The 18104-nt window shown below is 39.2% G+C and overlaps 1 long non-coding RNA gene across 1 annotated transcript in view; it reads right to left on the bottom strand.

Annotated features, from left to right (window-relative positions):
• Positions 1-659: 659 nt before the first annotated feature.
• The window catches only part of LOC122803351, a 76790-nt gene continuing 59345 nt past the window's right edge, over positions 660-18104 (bottom strand). The window contains exon 3 of the long non-coding RNA XR_006365109.1: positions 660-1006. This is a non-coding gene — a long non-coding RNA (uncharacterized LOC122803351). The remainder of the gene's footprint in view (positions 1007-18104) is intronic.

Below are 18104 nucleotides of genomic sequence, written 5' to 3'. Positions count from 1 at the left end.
TTTCAGTTTCCAGACAGACTTTCCCAGTAAAGAAAAACAAACAAATAAATAAATAAATACAATGGTACCACCCCAACCCCCTGACAGAATTAACATTAACAAATACCATCCAAATAAGCATGTGAGACCCATCTACCTGTCCTCTTAATCAGCTCTATCCTCAATAGCCAAATCTGAGGCTCAACCCATCCTAAATGATTGAGAGATTTAACCAATGGATGGCAAACCTTGGCAAAATAGGGCCTTGTGTAAGTGGATATTGAGGTCCTGAGACCCACTAGGAAAAGTAAATATCAGACCCCCCCCAGGGCAGAAGGGCCCAAGTAAGGCTATAGAGGGTGTTAGACTGGTGCAGTCCAAACTAAGGGAATCCAGTATCACCTGATAACCTTGACCTGTTTTATTGGTGTCTGTCCTGGGAATCCATCCTATAAGAGCATCATCAACCAATGATATATGATTTTATTTCATGACCCTAGTATTTCAGTAATATGAAATGCCCCATCATACAACCAAGTGAATAAGGTAGCCCAAGTTTCATAAATCTTACAACTAGGGTGATATGGTGTGAATGCTTCTTAAAATGGACTTCAACAGATATTTCCATATCGGGCAACTTAAATCAGAAAGAATGCTTTTGAAACTCTCCCAGCCTTTTAATAATCTCACCACCATTCAATGTTTTGTTACATTATGAAATCCATACATTCTGGCAAATAGGCTGAGAAATGACAGATGCAGCAGTATTAGCAGCTTCACCTTTAAACCAACAAAATGTTAAATACTGGAAAATTAATTGGAGAGAACACATTCTCTCTTCTTCAGGAACGGTCAAACAAAAACACCTGCAAGCACTGACAGCTGCTCCCATATGCCTTTTTGATATTGGATGTCCAAGAATTTTAACAGAGGAAATGAGCTAGTCTTCTCCAATCAGCCATACTTCATCTGGAATTATAGTGGGCAACTCTTCTGCCTCTGGAGCCAACAGCCAAAACTTAGAGACCTGCAGACAAGAAACAGCATCAGCAAGCACACTATGAGTACTTGGAATGCGCATCACAGTGAAAACACAATGAAGCACTAAAAGCCTTAATATTGACTGAAAAAACACAAATCTGGACAACCATTAAGTAAAAAAAAATTGCACAACAGCTTTATTGTCTAACTAAAACTCTACTGTTTTGTTTCATAAATCTTCTTGCCAAATGACTACAGCAACCCAAATGAGCATCAACTCCAAAGCAGTTATGTCGTCTTTCTTCACTAGACCAGGAGGAAGGCCATGGAGCAGAGAACCATTGTCCTGGCAAAAGGTTAACCAATGATATGGTATATGGCCTTCCTAGAACTACAGCCCTGCATATGAAAATTTAAAAGACAACATAGCTCCATAACCTTTCCCAATCTTGACTTCTTTGACTGCATGCAAAAACCTAATGCAAGACATATGAGTTAACAACCTGTCATGCAGTAATCAAAAAGAAGCGTAAATCACAGCCACTTCAATCTTCAGAAATGCAAAGCTCATAGCAGGGCCTTCTATTTGGTCCTAAAATGTGGGCACCCAAATCTGTTGACATAAATCCTAAAATGTGCACAGACGTTCCATGGTACCAGAGTCTGCTTCATCCACAGTTTGAAATCACCTTTGTAATTCACATTACAATATAAAGGGGCCTCAGCTTCCAACATCACTGTCAAGTCAATGATAAATGTTTCACAGGTGGAGCACGCCAGCGAACAGCCCATGGGCATGACCATGTTGAAGTAATAGCTATCTTCAAAGTGCATGCCCAATAGTTGCCAATCCTACTGCCACAAACAACTGGTGACTGCTCCTTTTTGAATTGGGATGTGGAGACTCACCCAAATATTCCACTGAAGTACTTGAGGATAACTACTGAAAAAAGACACTAGTCACCTATAATATTCTGTGCCACCTCTCTTAACTATTGAATTGAACTCATTCTCCTGAAAGAAAAAAAAGTAAGCATTAGCAGGAATGAACATGGGAGTTAATTTATTAGCAAAATAAAAAGGGGGGTATACCTAGAATCTTAAACATTAGGACTAAATCATAATTAGCTTGGTGGTCAAGGAATAGATAAACTTGAATAAATGTTCCTTAAAATTAATGCCCATAACTTTCAAATTACTACAGAATTAAAATACACTAAATATTTTCATATCTATGTGATAACTAACAATAAAAAACAATACTTATTTTAAGGGTTCCTATCACATAGTTGAACTTGTACAAGTTCGAACCCCATATGGTCGGGACTATAAGTTCGAACTTGTACAAGTTCAAGCATTTAAACGGAAATCTCCATAAGGGGAGGTTTCCATTCATTTCAATGTGGTGCGATCTTGGAGTTGGTATATTTAAGTAGTGGTGGGTGTGGGGGTGCAGCCCCCCACGTGGGGGATGCAGGGGCATTTCCCCCTGCTTACAACAGTTTATTTTGTTTTTACTTCTTTTTTTTTTTTTATCTCTAGTTGAAGTTTTGTAACTTCGAACGGAATGGTTCAAACATTCCGTTTTCGAAGTTATAAAACTTTGACTATGTGGTATAGGCCCTTATTTTAATACTGCTAAATAATACCATAACTGTAAGATTAAACTTACAACCCCACCCAAATCAAAATCTGTAACTGCCTATGCATAGTAATGTTAAATAACATATAATATTATTATACGCATTAGTATTTTTTATTTTATAATCTTTATAAACAAGAATTAATAAAATAATAATAATAATTAACAAGAAAATCTTAACAATTAATCAATTTAACCTGAAAGGTGACAAAATGGCAACTTTAAATTCTTGACCCTGCTGGAAATAAGCCTAGTACCATGAGCACCCATATTTAACATCTTACAACTCGTCAAATCATTCTACAGAAGAAGACTATTTTTCTGCAGCAAATAAGAGTCGTAAATTGAAATATTGAAATTTATAAAAGTAGTCACTGTTTAACACTGCTAACTTATACAGTTCTTCACTTATCTTCTATTTATTATTATTAGTAGTAGTAGTAGTAGTAGTAGTAGTAGTAGTAGTAGTAGTATGTTTTTACTGTATGTTCTTCAGAAGATTAAATGGGTGGGGATATCAAAAACTACCACTTCACCCAAAATTCCACTCAGATACATAGGATTTTGCATAGTATCCTGTTTTATTCGCATTCTGCTCTATCCCGCTGAAAACATATGCTTTCTGGTGCATCTGTATAAATAGTTAATTTTTTTAATTCATTCTGCCTTTGTCTACACTACAGACTTTTGTCTAGAAAATGTGGTTATTAAGCCACTAATGCCTGGAAATGAATTGTCTTAAAATAAATGAGAAGCTACTCCCAGAGAACAAATATTTTATTTTTCATTAAAAGGGGATTGACACTTTACATAACAAATGACTAAGCAAACAATCAATGAATGAAAACATCTGAGACAATTATGAGTTAAGAAAATCAATATCTCACCACTGCAAACAAGTCCTATCAAGATAAAATCTAGGAGAAAACAGCCTACCTACGGGAAACATCCAGTCAGGATTATCACAATACTAAAAAAAATGTAACTGAAAACAAGGGGAATAACTGGAGAAACAAATATTAAAAAAACATAACTGAAGACAAAGGGGAATAACTGGAGAAACAAATCTCCAATGAAAACACCAGAAAAAACACCTGTGAATTATTAAAGGAACCCTAAAAAAGTACAGTTGTGTAAAATCTTTCCATAATGGTAGATGTCCTTGCCTTCAATGCTGAAGTATTCATTACAAATGGGGATTCCCTGCCATGAAGCGCACTGCCCAGCCAGTTTACCAAAGTTTACCAATGCTTTAAGGTATGCTGAACATCACCTACACACTCCTTGTGTAGCGTAGGGCATAAAGGTGACATTCAGGTGTACCATCCTCAGAACTAATTGCCCCAGTTGGAACAGCAGTCCAAGGAAAACCAAGGAGAACCTGCACACCCAGGAAGGAAAAAAGACTAGGGGGGATGGAGGAAGGGAGTGAATACTGCAGTGGTGAAGGCAAGGGAATCTAAACTTGGGAGGAGGAAACAGCAGCAAAGCCCTCTTAGAAGCCATGAAGAATGGCATCAGCAAAACCAGCTCTAACTCTAGAGATACCATCCAGCTAATAATGTTGGGTAAAGGTATGCACAGAAGTCTAGATAGCAGCTTCAATAATAGAATTAGTGTCTAACCCTTTGAAAAAAGCACCAGAAGAAGCCACATCTCTAGTAGAATGAGCCTTTACAGAAGAAGGAAGGCTCTCGCCATGAAACGTGGAACAAAATGAAATGGCCTTGAAATCCAAGTGGAAATAGTTTGCTTGGAAACATTCAAACCTAAATACCTAGGATGATATGAAACAAAGAACTGGTCAGATTTTCTCATCGCTTTAGTTTTATCCAAATAAAATCTGAGCTGTCTATGCACATCTAAGGTATGCAGCACCCTCTCATTGTTAGATTGTGGAGAGGAGAAAAAGTAGGCAAATTAATAGACTGATTAAGTGACAATTCATTAACCACCTTTGGCATGAAAGAAGGATTAGTACGCAAGGACATCCTGTCCTCATGAAATATCAAAAAAGGTGGACAAGCCATAAGGGCTTGCAACTCAGACACCCATCTGGAAGAAGTAAGAGGTAACAAAATAACTGTCTTCCAAGAACAATGTTGCAAGGAAGCTGAAACAGCAGGCTCAAAAGGAGCCCACGTCATTTTTTCCAGAATTCCAGAATGAAATTAAGATCCCAGGGAGGAAGCCTTTAAGAATTTGCTTAGCTTCAAATCAAGAAGCTAATGGGTTAGTTAAAGGCAGACAAGCAGAAAGAGCTGATAACTGGGCCTTAATAAAAGAACATGCCAAACCTACATTGAGCAACTCATACAAATAAAAGAGAACCAAAGCAACATCCACAGAAAGTGGGTCCAGGTCAGGGGAAAGACACTAAACAGAAAACCTCTTCCATTTAGACAAGTAGGATTTCCTAGTAGTAGGTTTCCTGGCCTCCTGCAGGACCTGCAGCAAGTCCTCAGAAAAAAGGTGTCTACAAGGGATCAAAATACTATCACCCACAGTGTCAGTTGAAGTGTGGACAGGTGGGAATGGAAGAGAGACTCCTTGTCCTGTGTGAGGAGATCCACCCTGTGAGGTAACTTGTGATGACTGCCCTTGGCTAGAGGGAGACATAGAGGGAACCAGTGCTGTCATGGCCAAAAGGAAGTCACCAACAAGATTTTGGGAGTATCCTGTTGAATCTTGAACAGGACTCTCAGAATGAGAGGAAAGAGAGGGAATGTATAAAGAAACATCCCCTTCTATGAAAATGAGAGGGTGTCCAGCTTCCATACCAGAGGACCTGGGACTCTGACACAAAACAGAGGAAGTTGTCTGTTCAGAGGGGAGGCAAAGAGATCTACTTGAGGAGTACCCACTGGTGAACAATGTCCAGAAACACATTCCTGTGAAGCATCCATTCATGGGAGTGGGTGAAGGACATGCTCAAATTTTCTGCCACAATGTTCTGATCTGAAGGAAATAAACCACCTGAAGAGTCACTTGATATTTGGTCCCATACCAGAAGTGCCAGCTGGCAAATAGAGTGAGATCCTGTACCCAACTGTGTGTTGTTATTCCACATAACTGTGGTATTGTCTGTGAATACCTTGAAAGGCCCCAGAGAGAAGAGAGGATGAAAGGCCTGAAGAGCCAGCATAAGAGCTCTCATCTCTTTGATGTTGATGTGCTCTGCTGATGAGGTGACCACTCTCCCTGAACCATCAAGAAGTGAAACGTTGCTCCTCATCCCACGTATGAAGCATCTGTGAACAGATCCTGCAAGGGAAGAGGAGGTTGAAAAGGGAGCCCTGGATTCAGAGACAACTGCTGAATCCACCACAGAAGTTCTTTCTTCAGACACAGGAAACGAGGAACTGGAAAGTCTAGAGGATGTGCATGCTGAAGCCACACCAACTTCAGAAACCACTGGAACTTCCTTATGTGGAATTTTGTCAGAGGGAGTGTCAAAATGGTGGAAGCCACAAACTCCCTGGTTGTAATGGAGACCAGAAGAAGAAGAGTTTAAAAGAAAGAAATGAGAGTTAAGGCCTTTGGAGGAGGCAGGGATGCCAGTATTGGCACCATTTGAATCCTGCAACCCAGAAAGATGTGATCCTGAGAAGGAGTCAGGGAAGACGTTTTGAAGTTTCTCGTGAACCCCAGGCTCTGAAGAAGAAAAATGGTAAAACGAGGATTTTGCAAAAAGGGCCTCTGGAGAGGATACCTGAATCAGCAGGTCATATAAATAAGGAAATATTTGGATCCCTTAAAGCCTGCAAAAAGCAATCACAGGAGCAAAGCATTTGGTGAATACCCTTGGGGCAGTTGAAAGGCCAAAGGGCAAAGCCCAGAACAGAAAATTCCAGGAAGCAACAGAGAAATGCAAAAACTCCAGAAAACAGGATGGATTGGAATATGGAGATAAACATCTTTGAGATCCAGAGACACCGGAAAAGGCCTGAGGGAGCAAGAGAGGAAAAAGGGTCTGAAGGTACAACATCTGAAAGGAAGGCACCTTCAGAAAGGTGTTTAGATGACAGCGGTCTAGAATAGGTCTCCAAGTACCTTCTTTTCTGTTCACAAGAAACATTCTTGAATAAAACCCTCTCCCTCTTTAGGACACATGCATCTCTTGGGATTGTACCCTGAGGAAAAAGGAAGTTGTTCCCAAGCAGGCTGAAGAATGCCCATAAAAAGAGGATGGAAAATCCAGACCATGAAGTACCCTTGCTGGATGATTGACAGAACCCAAGAATCCTGGGTGATTCAAAGCCAGGAAGAGAACGAGAAAGGCTAAGAGAAAGAGGAATGTGGCTGGGAACAGGTGGATAGTCAGACAGCACTTGGTTTGTCAGGAAAGGAAGGCTTTAGAATCCCTTCAGTCTGAGTGGCCTTAGTAGGAGGAGTCCATTTATCACCCTTTTTACCTTGAGAAGGAGGGTGAGATTGCTTACGAACAAAGGCTGGCTTAGAAGAGCAGTCTCACTGAAATTTAGGCACAGGAGTAATAAAGACATGTTTAAGTTCCTGTAAAGCCTTCTCCTTTCCCTGAAGAGACTTAAATAAACCAGCAGCCACTTCCCCAAACAAAAGTTTATTATCCAGAGGAGCATCCATCAACTTAGCCTTAACATCATTGGGTAAAGGTTGAAGCCTAAGCCAATAATACCTCCTCAGAACTGAACTAAAAGCAACAGCCCTAGAAGAGGCATCTGCCGCATCATAACTACTTTCAATAGAATGACAAACTACTTGAGAGGAAGTCCCTAGCAAGGAAAGAGTAGAAGATTTACTCAGAGTTTGGAAGATCAGAAAAAAGCTACCAAGCCTGAGAAAGAGAGCAAACGCACACCTAGAGATATGAGTCTGATAGTTAATAGCCCGAAACGCTACAGTAGCCAAAGTATAAGTATAATCCTTCGCACCCAGCCTATCCATGGTTCTACTGTCTTTATCAGAAGGCAGTAACTTGGACAAAGGAAGCAATTGAGATGAATTGTCAGAGACTTTAGTCACCACAGAAGGGTCAACAGCAGAACATTTAAACAAAAATAAATGATCCTCAGGCACCCTATAAAACCTATTAGACTTCTTGGGAGCAGAGAATCTGGTGCTTTAGAGGAATTGGAAAAAACATCCAATAAAGCAGTCAAGACAGGAGGAATGGCTGCAGGTTTAGAAGATTCCACCTGCAGTAACTCATAATGCCTCTTATGGCTATCTGAAATCTGGGCACAATCCCACTTAAAAAATTCCATCATCCTAGAGATTGTGTTCCCAAAGGAAATTTCATCAGAAGGATTATCTAGAGTATGACAGTCCTCCTCCTCAGACCTACAGTCTAAAAGAGAAGGAATCTGGGTAGAATAAGCAAAAGTCCAAAAATCCAAAACCTGTAACAAACTGTAGGCCACAAGGAAAGAAAGATAGGATCCACACTGTATATATATTTAGCGCTTTTGATTTTTAATAAAAACTTCTTCAGAATGACGAACAAACAAGACAAAACTGACCCTTTTTATATCCCACACCCAACAAATTCATTAATTAATGACATCATAATTAATTAAGTAACCCTTTCATACATTAAAAAACATATTTATATACCCTAAAAAGGCTAAAATAGTTATACTCTTTATCAAAACTAACTTACAAAATTCTTAGAGTCTATGTATGTAAAAGATGTGTATGTAGTGATATGTTATGTGAAATTTTTTTTTTCCTTTGTTTTCTTTTATATGGCAATTTTATAAATAACCTTCCATTTTTAGTCTAAGGACAGAGCTGATAGAAATACTAGTGTTTAACCCTGGGAATTGTGCTGCATTGGTTTTTAACTGCCATCTAAGTTCCCTATTTTCCAAATAGTCATTCAGGGGACGCCCTCTGTCCCCCAGTGTAACTTGTTCAAGGACTGAAAATCTAAAATTATGTCCTGTGTTGATCTTAATATGGCTAGACAATACATTTTTCATATCCTGCTTGTTGATATCGTAGAAGTGTTGATACATTCTACTCCTGAGTGTGTTAACTGTCTTACCAATATAAAAACAGGGACACTCAGTGCACATCCCTATATACACAACAGCCTTACTACTACAAGTGTATTTCTTTTTGTAGGTATATTTCCCATAATTTGGAATATATAGTTCCATTCCTTCCAAAATGTGCTTACATTGTGAACAAAACCCACATTTGTACATACCCCCAGTCCCAGAGTAGACTTCTTGCGCTCTTTCTAGCATATTTTTAATAGTCGTGTTCTTTTTGTATACTATATTAGGACTTGTTCCTACAATGTCCAAATATTCCTTATTGGTGTTAAATAAATTCCAATTATGTTGTATTATATTACTAATATTTGTGAACTGCTGGTTATATTTAAAAATAGCAGCTCTATTAAATGTCTTATTCTCCATTCTATGTTCCCCTTCAAAAGGAGTGTCAGAACCTTTTCCTAATAAAGGAACAAATATTCCTTGTTCCCTCGTGGTTACTACCTCTTTTAAAATATTGTTGACAAACCCTTGGGGATACCCCCTGTTTGCCAACATTCCTTTTAAGGTGTATATTTGATCTAAAAACTCATGGTGGTTAGACACCATCCTTGCCAGTCTCACTCCCTGCCCTTTCACTAATGCCTTTTTCTGATGGAGGGGGTGAAAACTGGTAAAATGCAAAAGTGAATTAGAATATGTAGGTTTTCTGAAGATGGTAGTCTCAAAACAATTATTGAATCTATTTTTACTAATGGTGATGTCCAAATAGTCTATTTTATCATATGAGATGGTGTGTGAAAATTCTAGAAAAGTTGTACTTTCTTTAATGAAGCCAAGAAATTCATTTAGTATATCTTCACTGCCATTCCATAAAATGACTATATCGTCTAGGTACCGCCCATAATATTTCCAAAGCTTTTCATAAGGACTAGTAAAAATGTATTCTTTCTCCCAAAATGCTAGAACTAAGTTAGCAAAAATGGGTGCACAAGTAGCCCCCATAGCTACACATTTATATTGTTTAAATAGTTGTTCTTCAACAACAATGATGTTGGTGTCCAGAATAATTTCCATGAGGCTCCTAATCATAAGTATTTTGTCATGAATCATTTCAGTAAAACGACATAGGTATGAGTAAAACCATTCAATACCAATGTCGTGAGGGATGACAGAAGACAAATCCCTGACGTCTATAGTTACAAAAATAAGGTTGTGATTGTACATACTTTTATTGATTTTTCAATAGATCCCATGAATCCTTTACAATCCAGTTACAGTTGGATAGTATATTTTTCAATTGGGCATCTATAAATTTAGCTATAAAATAAGTTTTTGACTCTTTTGCATCAACTATGGGTCGGGGGAGGGGGGGGTATTCAAATCTTTATGCAATTTTGGTATACCAAAAGAGGTGGAAATCTTTGGACATTTTACTTCCATATAGGACCATTCGTCTAATGTAATTTGTCTATTTAGAAGAAGTTCTTCCAACATTATATCCACTTTCCTATATAAAATGTTTTTCTCATTAATACTAATCTGACAATAAGTGTCAGTATAAAGAATCCCAAACATCTTATTAATATAAGTGTTTTTATCCATAATTAGTTACCCACCCCCCTTGTCTGGTTTCATGATCCTTATTAATTTATTTCCACATATTTCCTGTAATAATTCCATCTCATTTACACTCAAATTATTTCCTACCTGTGACAACCTACCATTATCCTTAAACATCATATGGATATCGTATTCACACATCTTTTCAAAAGTCTGCACAATGGGACACAAAGGGGGATTGAAAGAACTTGATTTTTTACATACATCTACACTGCTGTTGTCAGAAACACTTTCTTTAAAGCAAAATTGAAAATTTAGCTTTCTTGTATAAAGTTTTAAATCTATCAAAGCTTCATCCAGACCTCCTTTTTTACTTGGAACAAAAGAAAGGCCTTTTTCAAAAATATCAGCAATATCATTACTTAAAGTGCACTCACTATAATTGTATACCTTAAAATCACAAATTTTGTTCCAAATAATCTGAAAAGGACTCTCCTCTGTATTGTTAACATCACATAAAACATTTTCCACATTTACTTCCTCAAATTAATTTTCCAAAAATGTTTGTCCCAATACATTCATTTGTTCTAATAAATTCATAAGTTCTAATAAATCCTCCCCCTCCCCTGTAGTTGTAATTGTGTTGTCCCATTCCCCCTCTCTGGTTCTTTAGCCTCTCTGACCTCCTCAGAGGGGGGAATTCTAAAGGGTTAATGTCAGAATCCCTTGTATCAGTTGTTTGATAATTGTCACCACTAAATTCTCCATCAGTTGCATCACAATAATTGTTAGGCCTGTTTTGACTTGGGGGGGCGGAGGATATGCTCTATGTTCAGCATAATCCTTTTCATCTCTTTTTAACTTTTTTTCTTTTTTATTTTTTAACCCGATAATGTATTGGTCAACATTCTTAAATATATTATCATACTGCACTTTATAAAAATTAAATAGTAAATCTGATTCAATACTATTATTTACATGCTTGATTTTCTCATTAAGGTTTACCGTTTTCTTGTCGTTATCTTTGACAAGACAGTCCAGAAGTTCACATCCATGCCTGTTAAACATTTGTATCAGTTCTAAATGTAATTCTGAGTTCTTAACCAATCCTGTCGGGCACAATCCCACTTAAAAAATTCCATCATCCTAGAGATTGTGTTCCCAAAGGAAATTTCATCAGAAGGATTATCTAGAGTATGACAGTCCTCCTCCTCAGACCTACAGTCTAAAAGAGAAGGAATCTGGGTAGAAAAAGCAAGGGATTCATCATCAGAATCCAACTCTTCCTCACAAGAATTCAATTCCCTGGGACTTTTAGGGACAGAAGAGGACCAAGGAGGATCAGGAACCAAAAATCCTTGATGAGGCCTTAACAACACTACAGCATTAAATAACCCCTGGGTAAAGGCCTGCCACTCACTTTGTGGATCGCTAGGAGCAGAAGAAACATGATTAGTTTTCTCTTTCTTTTTAAGGGGAAGTCTGTCCTAGAAACCTGAGAAGAACCTGACTCAGGATGGCATTCCATAACTGTAGTAGGAATTTCTTCCCTAAAGAGAAACTGTGGTACCCCTCTAAACCCCTCGGAAACAATCAACCGTGGTTCCCCATGAACACTCAAAACAGACACCTGCAAAGCTTTGTCGGATGTGCTGCCCGCCAGATCCTCACTGGCCTCCAACCCAGATGTGGTAGTGGAATCTGACAATACAGCCAGGCAAGACTCCAGGTTTGTAATAACCTCAGGAGAAACTCCTGGCAGAGGCTGGACAGCGGATGTTTCCATTCTTACCTTATGCACCTTCTTCTTCCCTGACGGCTGACCCTCCAGGCAGGAAGTTTCATCCATAGTATCTTTAGCAAGAAGCTTAAGATGCTGGTTCTCAAGATACAATGAAAGGGAAAATAGCCTACTATGAAGAGTTTTAGGGACAAACGTCTGACAAATTGAACAATATGTATGGTCGTCAGCAGCACCTAGGCAAAAAAGACACTGGGAATCAGTCTCCCACACTGGCATTTATGCTTCCTAGATGACATGAACCCCCCCCAACAGCACAAAACAATCAAAGAAAAAAAAAAAAAACAACTGGGTACTTATCTGCAATAGTGAGGAACTCAGCAAACAGGAATAATCACCAGAATGCCAACAAGCAGAAAAACAGCAAAAAACAGACAAGAGGAAATAGACTGACGGTTAATAACAGCATTTGGACTGGTGGCAAAGAAGTTCTGAGGATGGTACGCCTGAATGTCACCTTTATGCCCTATGCTACACAAGGAGTGTGTAGATGACGTTCACCGTACCTTAAAGTAACAGTAAACTTTAGTAAACTGTCCAGATGGTGGGCTTCACTGCAAGAAATCCCCATTTGTAATGAATAAAGCAGCAGTGAATGTAAGGACATCATACACTATAACACTAGATAACAGTAGGAATTGTCAAACTACAATAAAACAACCATATATCAAGCTGCCTTGTAACTTGAATCTGGTACTTAACAAACAATCACAAAAGCCTGATGGAAGCAGAGAATACCAGTCAACAAAATGGAAAACTAATCATAAGGAAGTTGTTGTTTGTCTTTCGGCTTTTTCCCAGTAAGGGGTCACCACAGTGGAAACTCCGGTCCGCTAATATTTGGCAGTAGACTTTTTTTTTTTTACGAAACGCCGAGGTGCCAGCTCGATGCCCAACCTTCAACGAAGGCACGCCCATTTATGTATGCTTGTCTTTCGAACTCTACCCAACCGCAGGGAGGACATGCAGACTACACACAGAAGGCACTCCCAAGCCAAGCCAAGAATCAAACGGGAGAACCTCTTGCTGTGAGGTAACAATGCTACCACCATACCACCGCGGCAGACAGAAAACTAATCAAACTAATCATAAGGAAGACTGAATGAAAAATTACACTGGAAAAATCTAATAAATCCAAGCCATCCACTTACCCTCCAATAGTCGTGAGCCAGTAGCTGCCATTGATGAATGACTTTGCTGCCACTAAAAATGACTTTGAGAGCCCTATGACCAGGCATTAACTAAAGCTTACTTAAAGCCATAAGCCACCTGAAAACCCCTCGCAGAGCAGGAAAAAAAGAGTCTACACCACAGACTTAATTTGTAAAATCAAAGCAATAATCCTAGATGAGGCAGCTTAAATCCTCTGAGAGCATTGTAACATAAATCAGTTTAGAAAAGTACAGTTTTGTACCTACCATAAATGTAGATGTTCGAGGATCCACATTGCTGCAGTCATAACCTGTGGGTAGTCCCCGCCTCGGTCGGTCGAATACCAAAGTGTTAGGCTGGCGTCGGTCATGGTCGCTCAGAGCTGGCGCTGCAGTCAAAGTAGTACTTAAAGCATGACCGGCGACGCCATATCCTCAGTCTTTCTTGCCCCAGATGTCAGAAGGCCTAAAAGGAAAAGGCAAAAATAGAAAATACCCAACAAAAAGCATTAAGAGCTGCTAACATGCCCTGTAAAACTGCAGTGGCAAACCCAGCCCTAGACTTGGAATAAAGGGAGATGGTAATGTTTAGTAAAAGTACTGAACTCCAAGTAGATGCCTCCAAAATATCCTTAGTAGCTACCCTTAAAAAGGCAGTAGATGTGGCAGTAGCCCTAGTGGAATGAGGTCTGATCCCAGCAGGAACATCCTTTCCATGATGAGAATAATAAAAGGCAATACAATGGCCAATCCACTTAGAAATAGTTTGCTTTGAAACAGCTTTCCCTTATGAACCCAAAGCAAAGGAAATAAATAACTGTTGAGTCTGCCTGAACTCTTTAGTTCTGCTCAAATAATATGAATATCAAAGAATGCAAGACTTTTTCCCCTTTATTTTGGGGATCAGCATAAAAAGTAGGCAAATGAATAGACTGGTTTAAAGCCACATTAGAAATAACTTTAGGCATAAAGTAGGGGTTAATGCGCAGGACACCCTATCCTTATGGAATATCAGGAAGGGTTCAACTGCCATGAGAGCTTGTAATTCAGATACCCTAAAGGAAGTAAGCTTTTCCAACACAAAATTGAGATCCCAGGAAGGAGTATCTTATGTTTTTGCCCTCTAAGAAATTGTTTAAACAAAGGGTCCTTGTCTAGTAATTCAGTAAGGTATGTTCCAACTGAAGATAGAGCATCCACTTTCCATGCCTTTGTGCAAAATTTTGGCAGATGGCCCAAGCCACTGTCAACTGTTAATTTCCACTTGTGGGGATCCTCAATACATCGATGTGCAAACTCAGAGCAGTCTCCCACAATATTTGTCTGCAAAGGTTCCCCTGCTTGTTGATGTACCACATGACTGTTGTGTTGTCTGTTCAACACCTGTCGTCCTTGAAGGCCATCAGGCAAATTGGACTGCTAACATCTCCTTCATGTTGATATGCATGCTGTAGTCTGGGAGGCCACGTGTCTTGAATCCATAGATCTAACAGAGTCCCTTGTTTAGGTGAAGGTATTATCTGAATGACAGTGTCCAAATCCTGGCAGTGTTGAGTCCATACACTTTTGAGATACCATTGAGCTTCCTCATATGCAGTTTGGCATTGACTGTCCTTGCAGTCAGCCTGGACAGTACTGATAATTGCTGGAAGTATAGGTGAAGATTTCTTTGTTTGTCGGGTCAAAAAGCCATCTGAGAAGCTGTATTCAGTCTCACACCCAGAAAACACATGTCTTGAGAGGTACTAGACTGGACTTTTACATACTGTAGATGTTGAAGTAACTTGTCTTTGTCTTTACCATCCAGTGATCTTTGGAACTTTGGAATGTCTAGGTATGTAAATTGGCCTCCAAGTGTTTCCTTTCTTTGGCACCTTGTGCCAACTTTCCTGAAGAATCTGGAGATTGTGCAGGAGAACTCCAAGTCCTAGGTCTGAAAGAACCCTGGCGTGAGCCCTGCCCCTACCGTCTAGACCTGCCCTTAGACTGAAAATCCGAAGAGGGTAAAGACCATCCTCTTTGCTGGCAATTCCTACTAAATGTCTTCCATCTTTTCAACTTCAGATTGAAGAGGAGCATCCATTAACATGCTCTGACAAATTTTGATCCTTGAACCAGTAGCAGCCACCCTGGAAGAAGCCTGAGAGCCACACTGCAAGGAGTGCTTACACTTGATCTGAAGCATGAACTAAGTCCTGCAATTCCTTACACTCTATACCCTCAGATAAAGCATCTACCTTAGATTTCTAACAGAAAGTTCTGATATTTCAGCATATGAAACTGGCAATTTAAAGCCCTCATAGCTAACGTTTTACCCCACCTATCCAAAGCTCTAGAATCTTTATCCAGAGGAACTGGATTCTTAACTACAAGCCCTGACATAGGCCCTTGAATAATAGTTTCGGGTCAGCTCTAGGACTCTTATACAAATATTTATGTGCCTCTGGAACTCTGTAATACCTGTCTGGCTTGACAAAGAATCAGGATTAAAACATCCTGAACAACATCTAAAACAGGGGAATAGCCAAGGTCTATGTTGTGGCAAAACAAAAATTCCCTAAGCCTCTTACGAGAATCTGAAAACTGACCTTCCCATGGAGTGCAAGGTTTCAGAAAAGGAAAAATCCTCTGGAGGAGAAGCAGAAGGACAGGAATCCTCTGCATCCGAATCAGAATAGGGAGGAAAATCCTGGATATCCTCAGCTGAGGACTCAGAGTAATCTGAGGAATGCTCCAATCCCTCTAAATCTGTCTCTACCCTAGGCCTCTTCTCTGGAGGGAGCATAGAACCGCTGATCAAAGTAATCAAATCCTCTGCCATTTTCAACATATGTTTTTAGGAACAGAGCCGAAGAACTAGGGTTGTGGCCTGTACCAGAAAGACCAGGTCTAGCCGCAGGGCCTTTAGACAAGTAGAAGGCCTAATAACCTTTTGTAAGGATGGAACCACAGAAACCTGAGAAGCCCCTCGGCCTGACCTAACTCCTGAGAGGCCAACTCCTGTAATAGTAAGGTTCCCTTGGGATTCAGCCGAGACCTCGGCTGGATCTCATCCGTTTAGACTTTAAAGATTTATCCCTAGCACAGTCTAATCTGCATTTAATGGTGCGCTTATTAAATCCCCCAAGCAAGGAATACAGAGAGAGTGATAGTCCCTGAGGTATCTGTTTCCCACAAAATACAATTATTAACTTTTCTGACATCCAGAAAAGACAAAATATTCCCCAACGAATGCCCAACTTGGTCTTCGGTCTGAAACTCGAAAATTGAAAAACGCTGCAAGAAAGACTGAGGATATGGTGTCGGTCATGCCGTCAGCTCTGGCGACCATGACAGGACAGCGGACTACCCACAGGTTATGACTGCAGCAATGTGAGACGAAGAACATCAGAATCCTAGGAAATGTCTAAATAAATGCATGACAGACAGCAGCACAAAATCAGGAAGGGAAACAGGGGCATTCATGTTAAATTTAGGGGGTCAGTATTACTTTATGATTTCTTGTATCCAAATATCGCCTGATAATTTTATAAGAGCTTGCATTTTGGTGTTATTTATTTTTTTATCCTATTTTCAAATGTGCAGTCATAAACGTACAGTTCTCACTGAAACCTCATGTTGTTGGCTCACCCATCCCACAAACACCTAATAAATATATTTCTGTATCTGCTCATATACATATATAGGTAGATAAAAGTAGCTAGAGATAGCTACAGATATATATTATATATACATCCAACTGTACATCTCTATCTATCTCTGTCTATCTACCTACCTATCTATACAAACATGGGTGTAATGGCCATTAGCAAATGCTCATAAGAGCAAAAGTTTTCAGCTATTTTTCTGCCTGCTGACAGCTTTTCTTGTAAGATTGTGCACTAGCAGGATGTGGGAATTTGTTCTTTTCCTGCTGTAGTGTAATTTCAAAGCTGGTATATATAATTAGCAGGTGGTATGGGGTCGCAGACCCTCACAAGGGGGGTGCAGGGGGCTTCACCCTGTGCAAATACCGTATTTTTTTTTTTTTGCCTGTTAAATCTTTTTAGATTAATGCTTTTTCACAACTCTTTTTGAATTTTGCTCTTGGCTAAGATACTCACACACACATACATATACACATGCTTAGCTATACCTATAACTTATTTTTTTCACAAAGCACTTTGTGTTTCCATGTTATGAAAAAGCCTAGCCTACACCACTTCAGGTTATTTGTCTCTATATTGACTTATAATTGTAGTTCTGCAAATATCTGTCTTCTCAGTCTGTCCTTAGATATAGCATCAGTGTTACCTTTTCACTAATTTTTGCTAACTATGAGCTGTTAAGATGCCTTCAGTGGTACATTTAAATGCTCTTCCAGATAAAATGGTTAAATTACAGGTATAGCTTATGCTTACTGATTGTAATTCATAGTAGCTTCTGATTACTGTGAATTACGGTTGGCTATCAATATTTCAAAGCCTTGTTCTTGAACAGAGTGTGGCCAAAAGTACATTTTCAAAGTCTCACAATGCCAAACTGAAATAATACGAAATCTTAATAACAAAAGTAAAGTTTGATTCATGATTATGAGTCTGGAATTGTGAATGGAGACCGTGGTACACTGAGGAATGGGGAATTTACCCTTTTCCTCACTGTAGTGCGATCTCAGAGTTGGTATATATAATTTGTAAGGGGTGTAGGGGGTGCAGGGGGGCTTACCCCCTCTTAAAACGTAAAAGGACATATGGATTTTCTAAACCAGAAGTCTGGTATGTCGAATGTTGATCATCGTGTTTCTGATGTTCGACATTTAGGCTAGATGTTGTTTTTGTTTTTGACACTGTAGTTCTGTGTTTTACTTAAAAAATATTTTGACTTCAATATGTTGATGGTAAACCATGAATTACTGAGTGTAGTTCATACTAACTGATTTTCCATCACATCACATTGCAATCTCTGTTTGTATTAAAATAACTTACCTTTAATTTCTCTACAAACTGTCTGAAATTTCAATAAAT

This window comes from Protopterus annectens, chromosome 5.part1, assembly GCF_019279795.1.
Source record: "Protopterus annectens isolate FY-2018-M chromosome 5.part1, PAN1.0, whole genome shotgun sequence".
Lineage (NCBI taxonomy): Eukaryota > Metazoa > Chordata > Ceratodontiformes > Protopteridae > Protopterus > Protopterus annectens.
Note: the sequence above shows the minus strand (reverse complement) of the source record. Positions and strands in the feature narration are given on the sequence as shown.